At 48.6% G+C, this 25,022-nt stretch overlaps 5 non-coding genes across 5 annotated transcripts; all 5 read right to left on the bottom strand.

Annotated features, from left to right (window-relative positions):
* Positions 1-824: 824 nt before the first annotated feature.
* TRNAM-CAU lies at positions 825-897 on the bottom strand. Its single transcript has one exon. It is a non-coding gene; the product is annotated as a tRNA-Met (tRNA).
* A 4,028-nt stretch (positions 898-4,925) lies between these two features.
* TRNAE-UUC lies at positions 4,926-4,997 on the bottom strand. The gene has a single exon. It is a non-coding gene; the product is annotated as a tRNA-Glu (tRNA).
* A 13,819-nt stretch (positions 4,998-18,816) lies between these two features.
* On the bottom strand, positions 18,817-18,889 carry TRNAK-CUU. Its single transcript has one exon. It is a non-coding gene; the product is annotated as a tRNA-Lys (tRNA).
* Positions 18,890-19,997: 1,108 nt separating this feature from the next.
* Positions 19,998-20,069, bottom strand: TRNAQ-CUG. The gene has a single exon. It is a non-coding gene; the product is annotated as a tRNA-Gln (tRNA).
* A 2,324-nt stretch (positions 20,070-22,393) lies between these two features.
* TRNAR-CCU lies at positions 22,394-22,466 on the bottom strand. The gene has a single exon. It is a non-coding gene; the product is annotated as a tRNA-Arg (tRNA).
* Positions 22,467-25,022: the final 2,556 nt, after the last annotated feature.

The raw sequence follows: 25,022 nt of genomic DNA, 5'->3' as shown, positions 1-25,022 counted from the left end.
TTGCACTCCATAGGTTTTTATGAAAAGGTGCTAATAAGTGTGAATATAATGTAACTGGAACATTCTTCATGCAAAAGGTCTCTTGTAAGGTATCATTACAAAGCTTATAATCTACTATGTGTGTTCATCCTATTTGTATGAACCGATCATTCCTGTATCTGAAACTAGAAATATGAACTATAACTCTGAGGTCCTGTTGTAATGATGCAAAGTGTGGGCCATTAATAGTGGTTTGGACTCTTGATGGCTCCCATTAACCAGGACAATTGACTGGAGATGGCTCTGTCCTGCACCATTTGTGAGTCAGGCCAGGAAGAATGAAAGCTTGGGGGTCTCACAGGACATGTGACCATGTCACCTGGTACAGGAATCCATCTTAAACCTGGGGCTCTTCCCCAAGAGAGAGACAAAGAATTCCTTCCTTGTACCAAAGCTGTATAAGGGGGTGGAACTGAACAAACATGGCTGCAGTCATGAGACATCCCCTAGCTACCACCTGAGCTGGAACATGGACTATACGAGGTGAAAAGATTGGGCCCAGACAAGAAATAAGTCTAGTCTGCAAACTAAGCTTATTGAAAGATCTCTGAGGGTGAGATTTGATCTGTATTGAGTTTCATACTGTATTAGGCTTGGACTTGCATGTTTTTGTTTTATTCTGCTCTGTGAAAAATACAAGGTCCATAGAGAAGGAAAAGAAAATGCCCTAGAAAAGTCTGTGTGTGTGTGTTTGAGATGGGTGGGAGGGTGTCTAGAAACTACTCTCCTCTAGTTTCTTTTCTCTGATTTCCTGTAGAAAATCTGAAGCAGGGAGCAAAAACCATTGCCTTCTTTGAGGCTTGAACTCAGGACCTTCAGATTATGAGACTGACACGCTACCAACTGCGCTAAGAAGGCTTGGAAAAGTTTTAGGCTCAGTGTATATAGGCCCCTCCTACAGCAGTGACTGGGGCAGGGAAGGAGCCAGGGATGTGCTGGAAGAAGCAGGGAGCTCTGGTGACCAGAGACTTTTCGTGGCAGCTTTCACAGCAGCAAAGAAATCAATTCAGGCTGCCAGTGAACAATCTACTGGAACTAATGGCAGCACAGGGGGGATGTTTCCAAGCTATGCACCTACTTCCACATTTTAGAACTTACTCTCCTTTTCCTAGTAGGGCACTTTCCATGGGAATTAAGCAAAGCAAGTTGGGGAAACTACACAGGTAATAAAAACCAGTGCTCCAAATAACGCTTGAATTCATAATCCCAGCAGTAGCCCCCTCTGCGCTAACCAGTTGCACCAGTGCAGGTGCTTCTCAGGCCTTGGCTACACTTGCAAATTTGCAGCGCTGCAGCAGGGTGTGAAAACACACCCTCTCCAGCGCTGCAAATTGCGGCGCTGCAAAGCGCCAGTGTGGTCAAAGCCCCAGCGCTGGGAGCGCGGCTCCCAGCGTTGTACGTTATTCCCCACAGGGAGGTGGAGTACGGACAGCGCTGGGAGAGCTCTCTCCCAGCGCTGGCGCTTTGACTACACTTAGCGCTTCAAAGCGCTGCCGCGGCAGCGCTTTGAAGTGCAAATGTAGCCAAAGCCTTAGGCAAAGCTGGGAAGCAGGCAGTTATCAGTCTCTGTGATTCACACCTTTGCCTGGTAATTGAAAGGCTGATGCATCAAACCTAACTCAAGATGCGGCTTTTCAGCCATGAGACTCCAGGATATTTTGACAGAAAGAAAATCTCTGTTTTGGTTTAGCCCCATTTGACTCCTTCTGCCCGTCTTCTCCCCCTCCCTCCAGTCTCTTTCCTTCCCCACTGGGGCCGTGCAGAGAGGAGCCCCAGTCAGTCTCTGTCACAGAGTCTGTATCCCATAAAGGGAGGGAGGGGTTGCTCCAAAACATTGATAATGAGGGGGAGGGGTGGGCATGGTTAGGGGGAGAAAGGATGGAGAATTAACAGTGGGGCCCAGAGAAATTCCCCCAGATTGGGGAGATCCCCTGCTGCCCCCCATCAGCCAGCTGTGGGAAGAACAACTTGGGATTGCTTGGGGAAGCCACCTTTAAAAACACAAGTGTAACATGCTAGTTACATTTTAATAAGACCAAAGCCTCCTCAGTCCCAGGGTCACAATAACTGGAATGATTTTGCCTTGATATTTTACCAGCCGCAGACACAAAGCGAGTCAAATTACAGTTTCCATTCGGAGTCAGTGCACACACAAGAATCCGGAGGCTTTTAATTCCTTAGGTTCTGCTGCCATTTCATTTCTGTCCTGTTCCAAGATTTATCATTGTGCAAAGCAATGTTAGGCCCTTGGGAGTGTCCCCCTCAGTGCTGCCTGCCACCCTTGGGCAATTTAAAAGGGCCCGGAGACCCCCGCCACCACCACCAGCAGCACAAGGGGACTAAGTCAGTTTCCTGCCCGCCCTCACTCCATGTGGCACGCCACTCCCGGGAGCAGCTGGCACGTCCCTGGTGTGGGGGAGGTCTCCGTGCGCTGCCCCGCCCTGAGTGCCAACTCTGCCAACTGTGGCAATGGGAGCTGCAAGGGTGAAGTCTGCGGGCAGCCATGCACAGAGACACCCCTGGCCCTCCCGCTTAGGGGCTGCTGCCAGAGGAGGGTGCAGGTTGCTTTTGGGAGATGCCCGAGGTAAATGCTGCACCCCTCACCCTCTCCTGCACCCCCAACCCCAACCCAGACCCCACACCTGCACCCAAACTCCCTCCAAGAGCTTGCCCCCTGCACACCCTCCTGCAGCACAACCCCCTGACTGAGCCCAGACCCTGCACCCAAACTCTCTCCAAGAGCCCAGCCCCTCTCCCTCCCACACCCAAACTCCCTCCCAGAGCCTTAGGCAGGTGTGTGTGTGGGGGGGGCAGGACTTGGTCCCATTCTGGGCACCACCAAAAATTGTACAAACCTGCCGCCCCTGTCCAGCCCAACCTTCTGCTGATGCACCTCAGCCCACACCCGTGCAGGGTTTGAAGCTTCCATTGCTTAAACTCCAGGACACTGAGGGATTTCAGCTCCCCTTTGCCCAGAGGGAACCTTCACCCCACTCCCAGCCAGGTTCTTGTCCATGGGATCACTGTAGGGGGGCTGGGTCCCTCGGTGTCTTTTCTCTCTCTGTGACAGGCCAGGGTGCAATAACTGGGGCATCTGAGCACCCAGGACCTTCTGTGGGGCTGCCATTCCCCTTCCCCTTCTGTGGTCTCATCTGTCATTGACTCCAGCCTTTTCTATCCATCGTCAGCACCATCCCAAGCCAGCTGCACTCACCTCAAAAAGACAGTGTCCCCTGGTGGGTGTGAATCACTGACCTCTCTCCTCTCTGAGCACTGACTGCCCCTGTGTTTCCTTGCCTCTCAGTCTGTGCAGATGGGACCTTTCCCTCCAGTGCTGGAGGATTCGCCCTTCTCATCTACCCTTGTCCCAAGCAGCACAGCGGGTGGGAATCTTAAATGTACCAAGGTGACTTAGGAGCAGAACACCCACCTTCCATGCAATTGGCACTTGCCCCTTACTGAGCAGGACTGAAAGTGGTGCAGGGAGACTGGTGAGCCACATCCCAGCTGGGCATGAGCAAAGCACCAGGGTGAAAAAGTGAACTTGGAGATGCCAGGGATTGAACCCAGGGCTTCATATATGCAAAGCATGTGCTCTACCACTGAGCTACATTCCCACAGGGGTTAGGTGGGCTATGGATTACACTCAGAGCCCTCCTGTTTCCACTGCATCCAGTGACCTATAAGCCGCACGAGAAGCCCATTCCACTCTCTGAGGGCCAGTCCTGCTCTCCTGGAGGTTAATTGTTCATAGGGGTCACTTTGCAGCAGGGCCAGATTCTATGTGTGGGGCAGAGAGAGTTTGTGCCCTGGACTCAAGGTGCAGAGATACACTCAGCCCTCTCCCCTGCATTGGGTGGGGGGTGCTGCCACCCCGTGCTGCAAGATCATGGTGGGGGACGCTGTGAGCAGCTCAACACCTCACCCTGGCGGCAGAAGTGGGGTGGGGAGCTCCAGGTGTTTCCACCTGCCTGTGAAGTCCAGTTTTCCCCAGCACATTCACTGCGGTGCAATTGGGTCACTGTTTCCATGGCTGAACAGCAAAGAATCACTCCCAGTTTCCCTTCTATCAGCAGCAGGATTAGCCTGTGTCACTGATTAATGAGGTGGATATTGTGGTAGATTGTTATTCATTCCCCACCTTGACAATTCACACAGTCCCTTTCCTACTCAAATCCCCAGCACCTCGGTGATCCTGGTAGCAGGGGTTGGGTCCTGAGACTTTCAGGGTCCTTTTTCCCCTCCACCTGGAGTGAACTCAGCTTTTCCCCCATCCCAGCCAATCCATGAAATAACAACAGGGGCATAAAGGAAGGGGGGAGGGAACATCTCATGGCCAGGGCTGGATGTGCCCAGGGCCCCCTGCTTGTCCATTGTTTCCATGGAATTTGGCCCCCTGCTTTGCACAAGGGACAGAGAAAGATCTTGCTGTTCCTGTGTCTGTGCAAGGAAAATTGTGCTTCCCTAGGAAAGAGAGGCAGGAAATGGACCCATGAGGGGACAATATCCTCAGGATTAAGACCTAAGGACTCAGGCTGAGAACTGATAGAACTCCACTCATCTGGGATTTAACAAATTGTCTTCCATGGAGCAGGGCCAGTTCCAGTGTTTTTGCCACTCCAAACAGAAAAAAAATAAAAAAGCTGAAAGCAGCAGCAGCTCTACCTCTGCCGCTTTTGGCTGCAAGTCCTTCCCTCTGACAGGGACTGAGAGGGCCGAATTGCTGCTGAAGCCTCCCCTTTCCATTGGCTGCCCCAGGCACCTGCTTGCTGCACTGGTGCCTGGAGCCAGCCCTGCCATGGAGACACTGGGAAGATGGGGGAATCAGGAAAATAAAATGGATTTATTTACATTGCAACTAAAGATTTCTTGGTTTAAAGTCACTCTTCCCTGACTGGGGATTGAACCCAGGCCTTGGCAGTGAAAGTGCCAAATCCTAACCACTAGACCACCAGGGAGCTGATAAAATTGGCTTTCTTCTCACTTATGATACATGTTCTTAGGCTACTTTCTAGCCACTTTCTGAAACTGCTCCATTGTCCATTCCCTGAGGGGCTAGGAGCAGAGTGCAGGAACCCCTGTGCTCAGGGTCACAACCTCAGCCCAGCCCAAGTCACTGAAACAAACTCAAATCATGCTTCCTCCAGCAGGATCACAGAGACACACAAAAAAAAACCCATGAGGAACAATCCTCCTCTGCCTTCATTTACCCCATCACAACCCTCTCAGCAACCCGCTCTTGCGGGAAGGACTGAGCTGATAGGAGCTCTGGCATAGAGACCAAGGGAGGGGTGTTGCTACCCCTGGGTGTGAGCTGATCACATTCTGACTCCGTGTAACAGGGCTCTGAGCTTTGCCATCTTGTGAGTTCTGACTGCTGAGCCCCCCGGACCCTTCTGCTGGGAGCATGGGGATTGCACAACAGCTGCAAAGCCTTTTCCCGTCTCCTTGTCCTCCTCGGCTTCCCCAGACCTTCCCCACAAATGGTTCTATCAGGCGCTGGAGGGATCTAAGGACCTGCAGGTTTCCCTCACCCACCTCTTAAGGCAAACAGTGATTCCCTTCTCTGACACTCCTGGGCCTGGGCTTCTTTTGAGTTTTTCCTCTGGGGACCTGATTCCCTGTGAAAATGTGTGTGTGGGGAACTGGCTTGTCTGCCCCCTCTCTGGGAGCTGAGAAGCTTTTTCAGACTTTCCCCCACTAGATGAGTCCAACAGCACCTCCCACTGGTGGGAGAATCCTAAATTCCACCCTCCCACCCTGGTTACTCTGACCAGCTGATGGCGACAGCATGTAAATCAATCCCAGCTCTCTGGACTAGAAAGCAGCATCTAACCAGCCTTGTGACAGCTCCGGTTTGCTCGCTGGACACATAACAAACCAGGAAAAAAGGCAAATGTCAGACAGGGAACCTCAGCTCACAAATAAACACCCTCAAGCTCCTTCTACACTGCGACTGGGCACTTGACTGACTTTAAATCTAGCTAGCTCAGTTGGTAGAGCATGATGGTCTTTCAGGGTGTGAAAAACCCCAAGACCAGTATAATTAAGCTGACCTAAGCCGTGGTTAGATAGTGCTAAATGAAAGGAAAGATTGTTCTCTCAATGCAGCTATTACAGGGATGGAAAACCCCTCCAGTCACTGTAGCAGCTGTCTACTCCACAGTGCTAGAGCAGTGTCACAGCAGCATTTTAAGTATAGCCAGCCTCACAGTGAGACCAGATCTGGCTCTGTGGACACTCAGGCACTAGCAACATACTAATGCCTCCATAGTTGGCAGGATTCAAAGCTGTGTGGGGAGACCCCAATGGATTTCTAGTCTATCACGTTAACCACTCAGCCACAAGTACTTAACGTACAGTTACTTCACTACACCATGATTCTGTTCTCACAGAATTGTCACTTCAAATGGCTCAGACCAGCTCCCCCAGCAGACTCATGGCTGCTTTAGTGTAAGTGTGTCCATGGCTGAACAGCAAGAGTTCCTGCCCATTTCCCTTCCAGCTGGAGCAGGATGAGAGTGTGTTTGTGGTTAATGACATTGCTATAGGTTGTTGTTCATTCCCCACACTGACAATTCAGACAGTCCCTTTCCTATTCGAATCTCCACCATATCATTCCAACAGCCGGGGTCAGGATTTCTCTGGGGCACTGAAATGTTTCAGGGGGTTGAACTCAGCCTTGCATTCCATCCCTGATGTTTCATGGACTAACAGCAGCAGCAGAAAGAAATAGCTGAGCCAATATCTCACTGTCAGAGGTGAAGGTGGCCACGTCCCCTCTGTCTGACCATCGCCATTGCAGGAGAGAAGGTTTCAATGGAATCGAATGCCCTGGCTCAGACCAGAGACACAGGGAGGTTTTGCTGTTCATGGATCTGTGCAAAGGAAATTGTGTCTCTGTGTGAAATTGAGGAGGGAAATGAAATGTTCACATGGTGGCCCAATGCCCTAACAAATGTGGGTGAAGGAGTCGGGCTGGAAAATGATTTTACAGGAGTTCGTATCAATTTATTGCCCTGATTAAAATCTATGGCTAAAAGGCAGCCACTGTTGTTAGTACTTGAACCTGTGTAGGGACACCCCAGTGGGTATCAAGTCCATTGCCTTAACCAGGGATAGTCAATTATTTTATTAAGATCTAAATTTCTTGGTCAAGATATAGTCAATGTCTAGACAGCAGAGAAAATAATACACTGATGATAATAAGAAGAATTTAGAAATAATTTGCACTATGGGCATAACTATGATGATTGTCTCGTGTTTCACTCTTCATATTTGGCACGACTGCCTTTCCCTTTAGTTTTGTAGTTTACCAAGAATAAAACTAAACATCTCTTCAGATACCAGGGAGTGTTTGTGTTCATTCCAGTTAGCTACACAGGGGTTTGATGTAGCTGCTTTCAATCTTCTGGCTCTGCCCTGATAAGTAACTTTTCAGGGTGTCACTGAACTGAATGAGGGAGATCATTTTTTGACAGATGACGCCGCCTCTTAAAGGTGTTTGTCTGGCTGGCAGCCCTGGTTCCCAGGTCTCTCCTGAGGGAAGAAAGTTTCTGTGCAAAATACTAAAACTTTTAACAGAGAGGAGGGAAAGGCCATGGCCACATGATGGGGCCAGTATGTATGACAACCTGGTTCTTTTATGTGGGATGACTCTGAACACTGACTGATCTCCACTCCCTTGGATTTGAAGAGATGTTTAGTTTTCATTTAGGAACCTATAAGGCTGAAGCAATGTTATGGATGGTGACACTATGATTGAAGGGTTATTTAATGTTGTAGAAATTGTTAAAAACACTTAGTTTAAACTGGAACTGCCTGTTGGTAAAGGCTGGTTTCCCCACATCAGTTCCATAAGCTCTGCTAGAAACACCCTGTGTTCTCTCCTGCCTCGGTGGGAACTGGAGGGAATCGTCCCCTGCTGCCCTTGGCTCCAGGCTGGTTTTTCTGGGGAGGGGACGTGGAATTGATTTGTTTGCTGTTGAGAAGGGAGCCGGGCCCGGGCCAGTTCTCAGGGAACGAGAACTCCCAGCATCTTCCCAGCCCAGCCCAGGCTGCTGCCCTGTCCCAGCCTCTGTTCCCCTGGGGGCCCCGCGTGTTTGACTCTAGAGCAGGCCGGGAGCAGCAGCTGAGGTAGAGGACAGTCTGGGCCGGGCAGATAAGAAGGAGTTTAGCAAGCAAAAAAGCTAAAATGGCAGTGGAGTATCACCTTGGACTCGACGGCATTTCTCCATTGGTCTGCCTGCTTTGGGGCAGGGACTATAACACGTCCTGCTGCATTCGTTATTTCAAAGGGCGGTTTATGATTTTCATTCTCACACACGGTGCACGAAGCAGGACTCAACCTTTGGCGTAAACTAAACAAGCTGCTCACAGATTCTGGCAGCCACAATGAGCATTTGGGTGAGAGCTCAGTCCTGCCCCTGTCCCAGAGGGAGGGGGTCATCTGTGTGGGGACTGGACCACTGACCTACCCGCTCTTAACTCCCAAACTTTCAGTAACTCTGTTATCAGTGCCTGTGAGTGTTATTTAAACCATAAGAAAAACCACACTGGGCCAGACCAAAGGCCCATCTAGCTCTGAATCTTGTCTTCTGACAGTAGCCAATACCAGGTGCCCCAACAACCAGTCAACAAGGCACCACTGGGAGTTGAACCCAGGATCTCCTGTTTACAAAACAGATGCCTTAGCCAGCTAAGACATGGTGTTTGTGGATAGTTATAAGACACTGTCTGCCCACACCTGACTCCCCGCCATCGCCACCAGGGCCTGAGAAGCTTTGATTGTTTTTGGATTCTGCAAAGCAGAGGAGCAGGTGAGGTTTTCCTTGCAAGCTGTATGTGAGTGAATCTTTGGCCAGGTCTGCACTACAAAGTTGTTTCAGCAGAATTATATTGCTCAGGTGTGTGGAAAACACACAATGCTCTCTCGGTCGGCAGCTTGTGGCTGGTGTACACACTGCAGTGCCATGTCTGGCGACAAAACTGCCCTGTTTTGCTGACAAAATAAAATGACTTCAATGAGAGGGCTAGAGCTTTTTGCAGCAAATTAAAGTAACAGAGTAAACGCTGCTGTTCATTATATCACCATAACTGGCCTTCCCCAGTATCCCAAAATGCCCTCCGTGAACTCACCTGCCCTGCATTCCTGCTACAGAGCCATGGGTCCCTCCCCTTTAATCGCTCTGGGAAGTTCTGACAGCTGAGCCTGCTGCTCTGCTCCGGCAGCCAGGAGCAAACCACTGCCGTGGATGCTGCTCTCTTCCGCACTGCGAACACAGCACAGGGTGGTGGGAACTTCCTTACATGGGTGGGGCACCGGCATCTGAATGTGACACCCCCATGACACCCTTCCCTCGAGGAGGCTCTTACCTTCTAAACAGGGACGGCTGTTTTCTAGTAAAATCACTAAAAGGGAAGGAGAAAACTCAAAAGAGGTTCCTCCTGGCGCTCATGTCCATGAACCCGAATACTCCTTCTGTCTTCAAAGAGAGACCTGGAGAAGGAGACTTGCTGAAGCAAAGCCACAGGGGTCTCTGAGGTTTCCCTGGCCCCTCACCCCTGTCCTGCCTGGCTGATGTCAGCATCTCTCTGTGAGGTCACCACCTCCCCACCACCTTTGACCAATAGTCTGAGGTCCTGAAAAAAGGCCTTTGTGATGTCACTGCCACACCCCTCCCTTGCTGTGCTAATGTCCTGCCCCTGGCCAGGCACTGTGGAGGTTTGAGCTACTCCCTGTGGATCACCCCACTCAAGGAGCATTCGTTCTAGGAAGCAAGCCGAGTAGACAGGAAAACATCAGATGCTGCTCCCAATGCTACACTCAGTTTTTCAGAAATTAGTTGACTTTATGGCCAGAAGAGACCATTAGAGCATCTAATCTGACCCACTGCATATCACAGGCCTCCTGTATGACACAATAGCTACTTTTGGGCAAACACATTCCGGAAAGGCATCTAGTCTTCATTAAATGATATCAAGAGATGGAGAATCCACCACTTTCCCTAGAAGACATTTTTCTCCAGCCCTCAGAACATTTGGTGGCTCTTTGCTATTGAACGAGCTCAACCTGTTTAGCTTATCAAAAGAAGATTGAAAGGTGATTTCACTGAAGTGTTGAAGGGCCTTAATGGAGAGAAAATATTGGGTATGAAAGGGCTCTTTAATCGAGCAGAGAAAGGCATAACAAGACCCAATGGCTGGAAAAGAGACAAATTCATATTACAACTAAGGCACAAATATTCAAGAGCGAGGATGATTCACGACAGGAACAAGCTCCCAAGGAAAGTGGTGGATTCTAATTCTAATTCCTTATGAATATTCTGTGCGTTTGTGTCTGCAGGGGAGGAACATGCTCTATGCCCAGAGGACTTTATTCCTCCAGCCTGCAAGGACAGAGGGGATGTCAAGGAGTTGCTCCTTCAATCCTCCCCAAAGAAAGGCCCTTCTTAGGAAAGGCAAAATCCTGGAGAGAAAGAGTAACACTGAACAAGACTCCAGAAAGACAGATTTTTATAATCACAGTGGGAAGTTTTTCACCTGACCAGGGACTTGAACCCTGGACCCTCAGATTAAAAGTCGGATGCTCTGCCAACTGAGCTAACCAGGCTCACATATGAAAAACACAAGTTGGTGCAGAGGTGAAGCTAGTCAAGAAAAAGCGAGATGGCCACAATAGGGAAAACCTGCTGCTCTCTCTCTCTTCCCAGCCCTGGCCTGGCCTGGTATTAGTGCTGGTTAAAAAGACGGGAAAATATCGGCATCTACCAGCCATTCATAGCTGTACAAGACTCAGGCACAATACAGAGGTGCCCATCTGCAAGTGCCGAATGGTTGGATTGGCTAATGCAGCCTGTAGACGTCCAGGGCACTCTGGGATATAGAGCCAAGTGTCCATCACCATCATCATTTCAAAGGGATAATGATAATGGTAGCAAGGTTCACAACTGACTCAGCAGTTGCATACAAAGGTGCACGTTTGGCAGTTACGTTGGCTCAGGTTGGCCACCCCAGTCTAGATGTAGAAGTTACAACATTTAAACTTGAAAGAGGGGCCAATTTCCCCATCATTTCTCACCTTTACATCCAAACACGATGAAGGTAGCAGATAGAGCCAGAGCAGGTTGTCTATGGGACCAAGTATATGCAGAGTATCCTCGACAGAGGTTTGTTCATTCTGTTCTTAAAAACCTCTGAGGACAGAGACACCACATACGCCTTTGGGAGCCTGTTCCAGAGCTTAACTGCACTCGGAGTCTGACATTGGTGAAGTAGGAGGCTGAGAAAAATAACACTGGCTGTCAGAAAAAAACAGCCCTCCCTGGTGCTTTAAGCAGTAAGTTCTGGTGTTTTAACAGCCATGGCCTGGGTTCAATTCCCCCTAAAAACCAGAAGTTTTTCAATGAAAATCTCCATTCATTTCGCATTTGAAATGGAAAGGAAAAGAGGGCTTTTTGTCCTTATCAACAAGACAAAGAATGGCTTTTTGCTCAGTAAATATTTTTAAAAGGCGCTGACTCGACCTGAAGATCTCATTTCATTTGTATTTACAATGGAATGATTCTCTCTAGGATAGACAGAAATTCTTCAGCTAGACTCGGATTCCCCGGGAATACGAGAAGCGATTGTGTCTAACACCTGCCTTTTTTTGGACAACAGTGATGTCCAAGTTTTCCATGGACATTTCCCTTTCAGCACCTCAGGCCCCATCCAACAATACAAGAAACTGAAATGCACAGAAAGTTTCTCACCATAGGATTCACTGACCAGGCCGGGGGAAAAGTTTTGCCATTTGAAGATGTTTGAATTCCCTCCAACTTCTCTCCTGCAAATGCTAAATAGTTGGTGGTGTAATGTTACAGGAGAGGTTGAAATTAGGCTATTTCGTCAGATAGAAGACAGTGATTGTGTCAGGAGTGGGATGTGAATGTGCACGTACATATGGAGCCTAGAGCAACAAATGACAGTGTTAGGGGGCTTATTCCTTCACCCTCTCACTTCCCTGGTCCTTCTCGCATGAACAGAGAGCAACAATACCCAAAGTCCAAAGGCGCAAACAATTCGATGTTTATTGGGGTGAACGTCCAGCAAGCAATGATTCCAGTTTCCTTCCTTACTGTCCCCTTCCCAGCTCTGACACCACAGAGCCTTGCCTGTGTCCCTGTTTCTGTTCCCATCCCCTGTTCCCATTTCCCGCTGTAGCAAAACATGATCCCAATTCCCCCATCCCCAGTCCCTGATCCCATTTCCCCCCTCCCCCAAACCGTCCTGCCTGACTGCAGACTATATAGTAAAACCTGAGTTTTGCTTAGCTATTCCTTAACCAATCATTTTACTGAAATTTAACTAACCAATCCTAATATACTGTAACGTGATTATCTAACCAATTATATTCCACCACCTTCATTGGTTTACACCCAACAAAATTAATTATACAGCAGACAGAAACAATCACAGAACCAGACAGAGACCATGCAAATAAACATACAAAACAATACAGAAGGGAGGATTTCACAACTACATCTATACAGACATAAGGGTTTTCCAGCTGTGTCTATTGATAAGTGAGTTCTTGCCAGACAGGATGCTACCAAACTAAGTTTCCCTTTCTCTGGAGGTGATAGGAATATCAGGACAGGATTGTATTCCTAACAGCCCAATCGCACCTTATTTCAATGTGACTAGTTGGGAATGTGAGGATGTGACCATACACTTCCCAGCTTATGGCTGCCTTTGCTGCTTAGCTGAAGAACCAGGCCTCAGACTGTCACAGTGTTGGTGCCACTAGGCCTGAGTAAACCAAAGTTGTGACTTTGGGCCTATGTGACCCAAAGTACCTTTATGTAAAGTGCTTTTGTTAGCCTTACTAAACTTTTGTAACCTTTTGTGTTATGTGCTAATTACTGCAGTGGTAAGGTTGCTTGATACTAGATGTAGCCAATATTAAATAAGATAGGCGGAAAGCAGGTGCTGTAATTAAAGTTATATGCATGAGAACGTAGCCCCCACGGTGGGAAAGTACAGATAACTGATCACAGAAAAGTTGCTAACGAGCTAAGGTGTTTTTTTGCCAAGTATGACTTAACTGCTTCATGTGATTGCTATTGCAAAGTGTATTTGCTGCATGGGAATGAAAGGTGGGGGGAGAGGAGGAGTGTGGGGGTAATGGGAATGCGTAGCTGAAGTTCTGTATAAAGAGAGGAAAACCGCTTGTATCGGGGTGCAGGATTTGAGAATGCTTTTCTCCCTGGCACCTATTTGGGCTTAAATAAACCTGGTTTTGCTTCTCCACCCTGGTGTGATAATTAGTGCGACGCACACCGGGCAACGAACCCTGCTGTTGCTCCGCCTCGGGCTCTTTGAGTCAGCAACAGTTTTGGCGTCCCTGGGTGGGCTCGAGGCAAAATTGTGCCTTGCCCGGACTCCTCCAACGGCCGGTGGACGATGGTCAGAGCCAACGCCTAGCGCGCACCGGTGCCTTTACCAGGGGCCTCGGCAGAGACGCGTCAGGCTGACCTTGGAGGACACAACGGTGCAACGCGCTCAGATAGTGGAGAAGCAGCTGCGGGCGACGGTGGGGAACCGGTCTCGTGAATAAGGTAGGAACAGTCCAGTGCTGTTAACCTTTTGTTTGCCTGTTAAGACCTGGGGACGCCCAGTGTCTTCCCATAGGTATGGGACAGGAACAGAGTACAGGCAGGGTATGGTGTACACCCTTAGAATGCATTCTGATGAATTTGAGACTGTTTGAATCAGATCCATTGACTAAGAGTAAACTGAAAAGGTTCTGTACAGTAGACTGGCCTCAGTATCAGCTAGAGAGCCAGGAAAGGTGGCCACCGGAAGGATCACTTAATTACAACACGATCCTTCAATTACTCCTGTTTTGTCAGCGAACAGGTAGCTTCTGAAGCTGTTTGTATGTAGAGCTCTTGTAAAAATCCCTCATCATATGCCCCAGAGCTGCACTGGGAGGAGAACTGTCCGTGGGAATGTCTGTCTCTGCTGGGCTCATGCCATTTGAATTTATTGACTGTGCAGCAAGATAAAATGCATCGTGGTAATAGGAAATAATGGTCTTGGTGTATGTGTGTGTGTGTGTGTATACCAGTGTGAGTGTCTCTCCTGTGTAAGTGCCCTGTAGGGAAAGATCCATAGTTTATGTGCTGCTAGCGGGGACAGGGCACCCTCTGTGTGTGAGTAAGTGGAAAATGGGGGAGGGACAGTCTAAACATTTTTACCTCACCCCCTAAGGGTACCCCAGTATGTTACATGTACGTACATTATGGTCCTGAAACCTGCAGGTATTTAGAGAATTGGAATCTTTACACGCGTGAAAATCTATCTAAACAATGCCCATTAGAAGGTATCTTCAATCTAAATAAGATCATATATCTCAGAGGAGCTTTTAATCACAAAGAAAAGCCTCTGACACAGTGTGAGCAATTTGTCTAGGAACGGGTTAATTTGAAACTCGGCTAACCCCAGAGATAAGGAGAAAGCTGCTCTGTGTACAAGGTCAAAAATCAGTACAGACTATGTTAAGCACAGAGAAAAAAAAAAAAAAAAAGGATCGGGCCCAGGCGGCCAGGCAACAGACAGAGAGCTTGGAGAACAGGTTGGAAACTTTTAGGGTGTAGTGAAAAAAAACAAAAACAAAAACAGAGTAAGTAAGTATACGTATGTGGGTTCAAATACTCAGAAGAATATTTGGAATGGTGATCTGAGTTGGTAAGTGGTTGTTGAAAGGACAAGCAAGTGATTTAAGGCACAGTGAAAAGTTAACTCTATAGTTGCTGGAGGGAACAGCAGTTGAATTTTGTAAATGTACTAAAGTAAAAAGTTCTTGGTGTCTTTGAAATGTTTGTAAATAAATTCAGGCAAAGAAATTATTAGATTGCAATCATTTGGCTATGAACAATTTTGTTAAATTAGCTGAAGAATGTATCCACTGCTATGTAATTAAAATTGTATTAGGCTCTAAGAGCACTGTGAGTGATGATGTTTTCTTTCAGTGTTTACAAGCAGGAGTTACAAGTAAAAGGTGAGCCAGCAAGCATCTGTATTAATGCAAATTATCTAACTAATAAGATAGGAGCCACTAAAACAGGGGCTGCCTATAAAACACATACAAGACAATATGGGGTAATTCCCTTGTTTTGCCTAAAATCAACAAGAGTATTTGTATAAATTTAGTAATGATTGCCTGCCCAGAAGGGGTAGACTTTTGTTTCTGTCTTTCAGATAATCAAAGAGAAAACTAATGCCAGTTGAACAGCATTCAACATATCATGCATTTACTGACAGAGTAACAATTATGTTTTGTGTTCTATGTTCTGTCTTGTGGTGTTTGTCTCAAGTGGCCAGAATTGTTGTGATTAATATTTTTTATGGGATGGTCTAATTTAAAATCAAGTGGCAGTGTTAAATTGAAATGCAGATACTTGTTTTGTTTTATTTAAAATACAAAGTGTTTGAATATATCAGAAAAATGTGATATACTAAAGTCTAATACATTTTCTTAAGTAAAAGAAAGAAACTTTATTAGCCAAATCTTTTAATTTAGAGTGGTTATTAAAATTTGCATACTAACAGTCTTTGAAAGCAAGGACATGGAAAGTTAACCCACTCCCCATATTGGACATGGGATCCTTCTGGCTACCTCAGACTTCTAGCCAGAGGGCTGGGGATGGTGGAAAGCTATTGGACTAGAGGTTGTATTGAGTGAACTCATCAAAGTGGGTGTGCTTGTCCTGGCCTGTTGTTCTAAAGCTCTGTAATAAGGTTATTTTAGTGAAAGGGTATATGTGGCATACATTAAATAAGACTAATGTACTGTGTATGTATTTATTGTTAACAAAAGGTGTATAAGTAAAAGTTTCCTTTGTAGGTTAAAAAAAGAAGCCAAAAAGGAAAAAAAAAATGAGTTAACTGAGAAAGTAAATAGTTAACATACTCAGTTTCAAAATAAGACACTGACTCCGTTCAAGGACACAGCCAAGTTTTAGCTGTGAGCAAACAACCAAGAAAAGGGGGGGCTTGAATATACCGAAGCAGATGTAAAATCTGCAAAGACACTAATGCAATGTGTTAGGTTTTTTTTCTCACAGGTAAAGAAGAAACAACCCAAAGATCCTAGCAGCCCTACCACTCCTAGGAACCAGAAGACTGGGTCTACATAAAGATCCATCAACAAAAGACTGCCTTGGCTCCACGCTGGAAAGGCCCTTTCCAAGTCCTGCTGTCTACCAACACTGCTGTGAAGTGCCAAAGAGTGACTGCTTGGACCCAGGATTCTCACTGCAAAAAGACCCCTCCACATCAGAAGAATTTTCCTATTGATGATTAGCCTATTCTTTCTTCTAGTTCTACTGTACTTCTGGACAGCAGGGAAAAAGCTCCCTTGTCCACTGATAGACCAACTGTGCCTTTAGACTTTTCTAGAAAAAGCACAGCTATTACAGGGTGATATGTGCTGGAAACCTCTCCCCTGTAGGATGCTAAACCACAATTGTTTTGGGAAAGAAGAAGAAACACTCACTCCACTGACATTGCCAAAGTCCAGGAATTCCTGACCAGAAAGGACATTGAGAACTGACCCTGGTGAAGAAACAAAGAATTACACACTGGCAGGAAGAAACTTGTGGGACCCATGTTTGGGAATGTGGTATTAATTGGATTTTGGGGTTTATTCTACAGGCTGCGCCCTGTGTTTTGGATAAATCCTTCAGTATGTATTGCCCTCCCTAATTGGATTTTAAATGACATTGCCTTTATTCAGTTTTCAGATCACTTTTACATACCCAGATTGCTCACAAGGGGCTGCCATTAGATTAGCACAACAAAGAGCCTGGGTTATTTCCTCTGGAAAAAGAGGAAATTGGGCAGATCCCTGTGGGCTGGGGCTAACAGTGTAACAGCCATTTGGAATATTCTTAAAGGCCAAAAACATGATAAGAAATTGGGCCGACCAGAAAGGGCCACTAGCCTTATTTCTGAAGTTCAGCTAACCCAAGTATAGGCTGAAGTTGGTGAGTTACATGTCATTTCCACCCTTAGTTCTATAACCCAGAAGTTACTGACAGAGATGGTATTGAATATCACTGAGGCTGGGAAGGTATTGCAGTGGGATCTAGTATGTTTAGAAATTCAGGATTTCCTGAATGACCAGCTGATGGCCATTCAGAGTGATCTTGAGCACCAGATTTGACCCACTGCCCTTACAGACACATCAGGAGTACCATCTGATCTGTGGTCATGGAGACATACTTGGACACTTTCTGAATGGAAGTGTGGACATTCACAGTGCTCCTTCCAAGCATATGGACCGGTTAGGGTGGGTGTGGCTTCCACATACCGAATCCTGCTGGATCCATGGGGAGGATGCATATGGGACTGAATTATTCACCGAGACATCTGGGAAATTAAACCACTTGGTATACCTACCTGATTTATAGTCAGTGCCCCAATCCCTTAGTTGTTAAATGAACATTCCACTCTTTTGTCCATGCATTCATTCCTGGGTTGGGGGTAACTAAGCTCAAAAGAGCAGTTGTACATATATCTGTAAAGCTTCATTGTTTTTTGTTTTTAAAGTTTGAGAAAACTCGCCAAAAGTTTGTTGAGTATTCTCAAAGGGGGGAATTGTTGGTGCCACTAGGCCTGAGTAAACCAAAGTTGTGACTTTGGGCCTATGTGACCCAAAGTACCTTTATGTAAAGTGCTTTTGTTAGCCTTACTAAACTTTTGTAACCTTTTGTGTTATGTGCTAATTACTGCAGTGGTAAGGTTGCTTGATACTAGATGTAGCCAATATTAAATAAGATAGGCGGAAAGCAGGTGCTGTAATTAAAGTTATATGCATGAGAACGTAGCCCCCACGGTGGGAAAGTACAGATAACTGATCACAGAAAAGTTGCTAACGAGCTAAGGTGTTTTTTTTGCCAAGTATGACTTAACTGCTTCATGTGATTGCTATTGCAAAGTGTATTTGCTGCATGGGAATGAAAGGTGGGGGGAGAGGAGGAGTGTGGGGGTAATGGGAATGCGTAGCTGAAGTTCTGTATAAAGAGAGGAAAACCGCTTGTATCGGGGTGCAGGATTTGAGAATGCTTTTCTCCCTGGCACCTATTTGGGCTTAAATAAACCTGGTTTTGCTTCTCCACCCTGGTGTGATAATTAGTGCGACGCACACCGGGCAACGAACCCTGCTGTTGCTCCGCCTCGGGCTCTTTGAGTCAGCAACAACAGTAAGAGAAGGCCATTACACAGACAGACAGTGATTTTTTATTCTTTCTTTTATATCTTTATAACTAGCTAAGTGATAAAAATACACCTAAATTCTTAAAGTACAGGCCTTTGCAGACAGGCCTGAATATCTGTATCCTAACAGTCCTCGAGGTCAGGCAGCCTCTGGGTAAGGGGGTGGGGACTCAGATCCTTCCCCTGGCCAATTCCACCAGGGTCCTGTATAAACCAGGCAAGTTCCCCACAATAGCCAGACCAGATGCCCCCTGTACACTTGTGCTCTGTCCTCATTGCTTCTCTCTCTCCCTTCCCCCATCTCTGCTGCTCCCCCTCTGGGCTTTCTCAGCACCTGACCCCACAGCACTTCCTGGCAGCCAGAGACTGCACTTTCTACACCTGCTCCTGTGGCCTTTCTCCTGATTGCTAAGGAAAGGAACCTTTCCAGGAAATGGCCACAGCTTCTGGGAATCCCTGTGTGGCTGTGAACAGAGTTTGGCTCCTGGCACACCAGGCAACTTAAAAGCTGAGCACCTAGACAGGGGCTTGAACCCTGGACCCTCAGATTAAGAGCCTGATGCTCTACCAACTGAGCTACCTGGACTTGTTAGGAAACATCTTCACCATTCACCACAAGAGTGAGCAGGCAGGCAAAAGAGAGGCAAAAAAAGTCCCAGGAACCCCTCCTCTTTTTCTGCCTGTCAGAAGGATTCCTCCTCCTCCTCAGGGAGACCAAATCTCTGTGCTTAGACAGCCGGTCCATCTGCTGCACCTCAATCCCCCATGCCCGAGCCTCCCTGCCAAAGCCCTGCACCTGGCCCCATACAATTAAGTCTCACGTGTCGCTGGGAACTTAACTTCTTGTGCCCAGAGCGTCTCGGCCCCCTCAGCAGATGACCTGAGAAACACAGTGTCCGGCTTTTCCAAAGAAGAGCTTAGACCCCCTCATCATGTGGCCTAAAGGATAAGGCATCTCCCTGTGGATCGGATGATTCAGGATTTGAGTCCCCTCGTGGTTGTGCTCACTTTGTGCTGCAAGTCCTGCTTTCTTCACAGCTGGAACCTCTTCTTGGTCACTCAGGCCAGTGCTCTGGCTTCAGCTAGAGCCCCAGGAAGGAGTTGGGGGTTGGGTGTCACAAAGGCTGGGGCATGAGCCCCAGGGGCTTCCAGTCTCACCTTTGCCCTTCCTGACTTGCCAAAGAAAATGGGCGGCTCCACTGCCAAAGTGAGCACCATGAGTGGGAACAGTCAGAGGCCCCACCAGGGGGGCTGGCCCTGCTTTCCTACCCTCTTCTGATGTTGGCCACAGAGCATCAGCAGCTGCCCTGCATGCTGGCCTTCAGTGGGGTTCAGCACAGCAGGGAGCAGGCTGGCCCTGTGGCTGTCTGCTGGCCACACATAGGCATGGTCCTCTCCTCCCCTTGCCCTGACCTCCGCTGCTTTTAAGCCTTCCCTTGGAGCTGTCAGCACCAGCCGCCTCTGCTCTAGGTGCCCAGAGGAGGAGAGGTGCTGAGCTCCCACCTGCCCAGCCCTGCTTCCTTCAAGCACAGTGGCAAGTGCCAGACTTGTGGGCACCAGGTGAAGCCGTGAGAATCCCAACCCTCAGGTGTCAGTTCTAGAGCCCTGACCCATCCAGCAGGAGGGGGAAAAATTGCTCTTGCAGAGCTGGAGACAGGGAAGTAGAGCAGTGTGAGCGCCAGGGCTTTACCACAAGGTCCCACTGAGATTTGAACTCAGATTGCAGGATTCAGAGTCCTGAGTGCTGCCCATTACACCATGGGACCAGCTCATGCTCCCTTCTCTGGCCATCAGTGACCCTCATGGGGCCAGCTCGAGTAAAGGACTGTTGGCCCCTTACTAAAGCTTAGTGGGAGTTTTGGTTGGCTAGTTCCCAGTCCCAATAGAAGGGGGAAGGGCCAATGGGAAATCAGGACCGTGAGACTGACAGTCCCTGGGGCAATGGGGAGAGGCCAAAGCTCCAAGTTAGCCGCACTGACAAGCCAGGCAGTGTAATGAGGGAGTCACCAGGCCAGGGGGTCCCATCCTCCGTGGGAGCTGGAACTGCCTGGGCCAGAGTGGGGCAGAGCTAAGGAGAGAGCAGGAGCCCAAGAAGAGCCGGGGAGCAGAGCTGCACAGCTGTAGTGCCAGAAACTGCTCCCTGTAGGACTTCGCTACCTGTAGCAGTTACTGAGACCTGAGGTTGTTCTTATTTGCTGACTTGTCCTAATTGGTTAAAACTTGACAGTGGTGGGGGATGGAAGCGTAAAGGCTTCGTCCTCCAAACAACCCTGCCTGGTGTCCATCTGTATCTATTACCTCTTAACACCGGATTGTAAAAAATAGAGTGAGGTCATTTAAACATCATTTATTTTGCAGCTTCATTTACTGTGCTAACAATGTAGCATCCTGACACTGATACTTCTGCCCATGTGACCTGTGGGTTGGATTCATTATAGTGGGATGTGGGACATGTGGAGGATAATTTAAACTCTTAATTTCCTTATGGTTTCCCTGCAATATACTTTTCTGCTGGTGCAATTTCTGACCATTGCACGTCTATTATATTTATTACAATAGCACAAGTAAGTCACACAAGTGACATAGTCTAGGGGCTTGGCTACACTTGCAAGTTAGAGCCCATTAAAGCAGCCCCGGGTGCCCTAATTCCTGAGGTGTCCACACTGGCAAGGCACATGGAGCACCTGGGCTCTGCAGGTGGAGCGCTCCTGGTAATCCACCTCCATGAGAAGCATAAAGCTCGCTGAGCCCTGCTGAAATACCCGGGCATCAGTGTGGATGACGTGTTGCATCACTGCACTGTGTTTGGCCTCAGGAAATGTCCCATAATCCCCTGAAGTCAAGTGCCCACTCTGGTCATTGTTTTGAAATCGGCTGCAGGCATACGGATATCCCCTTTCAAAGCTCCGTTTCTGACAGCCGGCTGCTTATCTGCTCTGGGACAAAGCAACCATTAGTGTGGAATGCTGCTGTTGTGAGTGTGTATGGGGGGAGATGGGGGTCTGCTGCTGTCTGAACACACAAGACAGCATGCTGACACACTCTCAGCCCCTCACACACACTGTCACTCCCCCCACGTACACACAACACACTCCCTGTCACACTCCACCCCCGCCCCCCATTTGAAAAGCACGTTGCAGCCACTTGCACACTGGGATAGCTAACACACTGCACTGCTCTCTGTGGCATTGCCAGAGCTGCTAATGTGGCCACTCCCGTGCGCTTGCAGCTGTCAGTGTGAACACACGGCAGCGGTTTCCCTGCTGTGGTTTAACTCCCAGCGCTCTACCTCTGCAATTGTAGCCAAGCCCTAAATTTCCCAAACCGACCGAACTCAGTAACTGCCCTCCACCACCACATGCAGGGAGTAGGGGCACAGTGAAGCACACACCACACTTACTGGCTCAGCCTTGTGCATGCTGGGGTGGCCACCTCCCCATTGATGAGACCTGGCCCCACCATCTCCATGGAGCTCCAGTCTGCCCTGCTGCCATCCCTATCTATGTTGTCTTCTCTAGCAGTTGACTGGAAGGTGAGCACTGGACGCATGCCATGTAGCTGTGTTGTCTCGAAGTGCGAAAGCAGGAGGAATGGTGCCTTCATAGCCCACCCAATATTCCATAACATAGTTAAGGAAAATATTTCTCAATGAATTCTCAGTAAAAGATCAGTAGCAGCCAGTGTCCGCATCAGTCTACGAGCATTGGTATTTTCTTGAAATTTGTCAGACCAACCTATCTAACACCTAACACACATTTGAAGTTCTTCTTTTCACACTGTTGCTCATTCTCAGGGTCTGCTTTGTCTCCAGACAGATCCATTCTCTTTCAGGACGGCCTTGCTCTTTCTGTCTGTTTCACTCACTGAGGTGTCGGAGTAAACACTCCCCTTCCTTCTATTCTCAGACAATCACTAGTATTAAGTGTTTGCTACTGATGGGTCTAGAAAGGATTTGTCAAGTGGAAGATGCTGTTTCTGGGGGATTGCTCCCAAGATCCAGTAGTTTGGGTTCAAACGTTTCCCAGCTTCCTTGGGGAAAATAACACCAAGGCTTTGTTGCAATATACAAGAAGGAAGGAGGGAGTTTTGCCACCCCAGATGGGACTTGAACCCACAATCTCTGGCTTAGGAAGCCAATGCCTTATCCATTAGGCCACTGGGGCCCTGAAGAGCAATAAAAAGAAGGATGGAAATTGCCTCTCATGATTGCACATTCCTCACATTCACTCAGAAGCCAAATACCCATTTAATGGCCTTACAGAAACGTCTGCATCCCCTGACAGCGAGGCACCTGGGCAGGTCCCTGACAGAGCTGAGCACCACCTTTCTGCCAGCCATCTTTAGAGAAGAACCCCACCCTAGAGTCACCCCTCCCTCCTTCAGCACCTCCATGGCTGTGGCTCTGAGTGGCAGTAGGATGATTAGGGGGCGAATCAGGGGCTGGAAGGGGGGTGTTGTCAGAGCGGTACCGGTGTGGTGCTCTGCTTTTTTTAATGTTGATATTACTTAGCTGCGTGCGTGTGTTTCCTCTGTGTGCTGCCCCAGCTCTGCGCAGATAGCTGACCCAGCAGACCCGATGAGAACCCCCAATAACCACAAAGTTTAGTAAGGTACGAAGGCACGTCGGCCAGGTTTATTGTCGAAAAAAGTACAGCCTCCGGCTCCCCGGCAAATGTAGTCCAAGGTGCTGCTGCGATACAGCTAGCCAGTACATATGTACTTCCTGACAATGGACTTAGCTCAGTCAGTGGCGGGATTTCCACTGCCCCCTAGGCTGGACAAAGACACCGCCCCAGGGATGCATTCTTATACACAGATACAAACAAGTTACACATTACACCTGACGTATTGAGGGGCCACCCCTCTACGTAGCAAGGTTTAACCTTTTTATGTATTTAGGTGCCGCCTTTTACCTTGTACATGTTGGTTTGATCAAAACAACTTTATTTATTATTTTACCCTTTTGCCCCTGTCATTGGGATGGGCCAGCCTGTTTTTTGTTATTTGTGTGGAATGTGAAAGTGTGTGAATGTTCTGATCTCTGGTGTCCAGTACCTTTTAGGTACGTATCTTCTTGTAGCATCAGCTCTTTCCTTGCCAGCTCCTGTGAGCAGGGCCTGCCTCTGGCTTACAGCTTTACTTTGCTTTATGTTAGCAAAGTCTTGACCATTACTTTAGTTCAGGCCTCATACTGGGCCTTTATCAGGGCCTGCACTTACTACAGGGGGTAAGGTCGGCCTGTAAGGAGTAACCAGGTGGGGCAGACCCAGGGGGAGGCTGTGGGTTGCTGGTCGGTTGTTGGGATCCGAGCTCTAGATCAAAGCTGCACAGTGACCTGACACCCAGGGTTATCGGGCCGACATAGTGACCCCCTTACTGGCCTCGGTGACCCCCAAACCCTTGTTACTAAGGGCACTGAGGAGTCTCTGTCCCTTAATAACTTCTGGGAGCTCCCCAGCAGGCTGCGGGCGTCAGCCGCCTCCTGCCTCACAGGTTAGACTCTTGGCGCTGTGCCAGCCGCCCCCTCGGTTGGAGGCCCAGTGTAAGAAGCAGGAGGCCCGGTGCTAGCAGAAGAGGGTTTTGATTAATCGAGCTCTGTGTGATGGGCACAGGACGCTTCCACTCAGTAGCACAGCTGGGGGGGAGCAGGGGGAGCAGCTAAGGGTGTCGGGTTCCTCCGGTGGGGGTGTGGAGCAGACGTTCGTTTTCCTGTTCGCACTCCTCTGCGGTGTGAAAATCCGGGAGGGGAGGCAGAAGCCCCACTTCCCTCCCGAAGTGACGCCCAGTGGGGGAAGCCAGGACAACAGGGTGGGGCGGCAAGTGGTGGCCAGACTCTCACCACCAGGGTCTAGCCTAGCTCAGGGTCCAGCTCAACCTCCTCCCCGCGCCACTGGCCCCCAGTCCCCTTCCACCACCAGGTCAACCCGGGCACTAGGGCAGGAACAGGGTGAGGCAGCAAGTCAAGTCAAGCTGAGCAAGGCAGGCAAAAGCGAGTCTTGTCTTCATGGTCTGCTCACAATGACGTCCTTTTTGTGTGCAACTGCTGCAAAAACCTCCCGGCCAGAGAAGCAACAGGCCAAAGTATTGCTATACAGCTGCCAAAGTAGCTCAGTTGGGAGAGCGTTAGACTGAAGTGCTGAAGGTCACTGGTTCAATCCCAGGCTTTGGCAGGCCCTTTCATCCCTCTTTGCACAGTGGTGGCTTGTTTTCTGGGAGCAGAGTGGTCGTCCCTGAGCTTGGGCTCTGCAGTAGGAAAAGCTTTTGTGGGCTTCCGCCCCTAATTGGCTGGCCTGACCTTTAACAATGAGGGACAGGAGCTGTCTCTCCTAAGTGAGTTATTGGTGGACCCAATATGGCAGGAAGAGAGTGCTAGAGGGGGTGCTGGGCAGAGACAGGCAGGTATAGAGGATGAAAACTCTTCTGTGCTGCTGAGGGAGGGCAGTACCAGGGAAGGGGCATGTGTGAAAGTGGCCCTGTGGAAGGGAGTTGGGGGCCCAGGAGGAGGCACTTGATATTCAGTGTCTTGGAGCAGCTGGGCTTGGACATGGTGGGTGTTCAGGAAATGCACATTAACAACTCTAGGGTAGCTTGATGGGCAGAGGGTGATTGGGGGAAGGGCCCATCTCTCTGGTCCTCCAGGCCAGGGAAGAATGATGGGGTTGGAGTCTTGTTCTTCACATTCGCGGTGCGAGTACAGAAGGTGGTGGAGCTCCGACCAG

The sequence above is a fragment of the Mauremys mutica genome, unplaced genomic scaffold (assembly GCF_020497125.1).
Source record: "Mauremys mutica isolate MM-2020 ecotype Southern unplaced genomic scaffold, ASM2049712v1 Super-Scaffold_100221, whole genome shotgun sequence".
NCBI lineage: Eukaryota > Metazoa > Chordata > Testudines > Geoemydidae > Mauremys > Mauremys mutica.
This window is presented reverse-complemented; position numbering and strand designations above follow the sequence as displayed.